This window comes from Magnolia sinica, chromosome 4 (assembly GCF_029962835.1).
Source record: "Magnolia sinica isolate HGM2019 chromosome 4, MsV1, whole genome shotgun sequence".
Taxonomy (NCBI): Eukaryota; Viridiplantae; Streptophyta; class Magnoliopsida; order Magnoliales; family Magnoliaceae; genus Magnolia; species Magnolia sinica.
In genome coordinates this window covers 44269097-44271166 of record NC_080576.1, presented here as the reverse complement: position 1 = coordinate 44271166, position 2070 = coordinate 44269097, and the positions used below count along the sequence as shown (strand labels likewise).

General features: G+C 36.6%; 1 non-coding gene across 1 annotated transcript; it reads right to left on the bottom strand.

Moving 5' to 3' along the window:
* Positions 1–1379: 1379 nt before the first annotated feature.
* LOC131244975 (small nucleolar RNA R71) lies at positions 1380–1486 on the bottom strand. Its single transcript, XR_009170740.1, has one exon. It is a non-coding gene; the product is annotated as a small nucleolar RNA R71 (small nucleolar RNA).
* Between the last annotated feature and the right edge of the window lie 584 nt (positions 1487–2070).

Here is a 2070-nt window from a genome sequence, read left to right as displayed (position 1 = left end):
ACAAGGTTTATGATAATTAGGGGTGGATTCGAAAGTCCTAGTCTTCTCCTTGATTGAATTTTTCTCATTATTCTCGGTTATTTTTCCATTGATTTTTGTTTAGTTTACTCAATTACTATCTCAAATATTTGTTGGATTAGTTAAGAAGAGTCTTTAATTTTGAATTGTGACAACCAGTCCTCGTGGGAACGATCTCGTAATACGTACCATATCTACATCTGATTCGTATACTTGCGAGTTTAAAATCATTTAAATCAGGTTGGTTTAAATAAAACATCAAGTTTTTGGCGCCGTTGCCGGGGACTGTTTCGGTCCAATTGGATTTAGGATTCTCTCTTATCATAATTCATAGTCTTAGGTTTTTTTACTAACTTTAGGTTAAATTTTTATTTTTAGAAACTAACCTATTTCCTGTTTTGTAGGGACCTGACATAAACTACTAATTTGGTAATCTCTTTCCAAATTTTTTTTCTAATTTCTATTTTTAGAATTAGGATTTTATTTTTTTAGAAATTTTCTATTTCTAGGCTTTCTTTTTTAGAAATTTCCTATTTTCTAATTTTAGATTTTGATTCTTCTTTCAAGTAACTTTCTATTTTCTAGTTTTAGAAATTTTTTTTCCCTTTTTAGAAACTAACTTAGCTTTTTATTTCTAAGATTGGAAACTTTCTTTTTTAGAAATTAACTCTCTATTTTTAGAGGAAGGAAGCTGCTAAATAAGATTGTCTTCAAAAGGAGGAGCTCCCAAATCTTCAGACATCCATCATCTCTTTTCCTGGGTTCTTCCTTCCAATTCTCGTTTACATAGCTTTCTTTTGTTTTTAGGAATTCATAATTTTTATTTTTATTTCTCTTAGGTTGCATCTTAGTTTAGTTTTCTTTCTTACATTGCAATAACATAGTTTATGCTAGGACGTAGATCTCTAAACATAGAACTAACACCTTTCGATCCTGGAATAGAAAGAACCTTTCGTAGAAGATTTAGAAACATCCTATTTGAAATGGCGGAAGAGAATGGAACTAAAGCTCTTAGAGATTATTCAGCTCCTGTCCAATTCAATGCGCCTTCATGTATAGTGTTGCCTGCCACCACGGCAGCACACTTTGAACTTAAACCTGGGGTCATACAATTGTTGCCCTCCTTTTATGGTTCAGATAAGGAGGATCCATATCATCATGTGAAAGAATTCTTAGACATTTGCTCCACCTTTAAGTTCCAAAACTTTTCAGATGATTCGATCCGTTTGCGCCTTTTTCCTTTTTCTTTGAAGGATAAGGCGAAAGCATGGTTGAATTCTCTAGGAGTTGGGTCTATCACTACATGGGACCAACTGTCTAAGAAGTTCTTAAACAAGTTCTTCCCGGTTCACAAAACTAATGCTCTCCGTAGAGAAATTACAAATTTCACACAAAAAGAGGGTGAGCACTTTCATGAATGTTGGGAAAGATGGAAGGATTTACTTCTTAAATGTCCACACCATGGTTTTGAAAAGTGGCAACAGGTTCAATACTTCTATGACGGTCTGACACCCCAAAACTGTCGCATGGTTGGCGCCACCGGTGGAGGGTCATTCATGACCAAAAGTGATGTCGAAGCTTGGAATTTCTTTGAAACCTTGTGTGAAAATTCCCAGCAATGGGACTACTCAAATAGAGGTGAAAGGAGTCCCCAACCATAGAAGAAAGGTGGTATATATGAGGTAGGAGTCACGCCAAATCTTTATGCCAAAATTGATAGCCTGACAAAGAAAGTGGATGTTTTAATGTTAAACAATGGACCTCCACAAACAACTTAAGTCGAGTCATGTGCCATATGTTTCAGTCTCGCCCATCCTATGCAGTCTTGTCCATCTAGTTCAGCATTTCCAGAATTTCTCCCTGAACAAGTACATGCTATGAACACCTTTCGGAGACCTGGGAATGATCCTTACTCAGACACCTACAACCCAGGGTGGGCTAGACATCCAAATTTCTCTTGGGCAAAAGGACCACAACAAGGAGGACCATCTGGAAATCCTCCTATGCAACCTTACTCCCAAGTTGGCAGTCAACAACCTCAGCAGTTCTCAC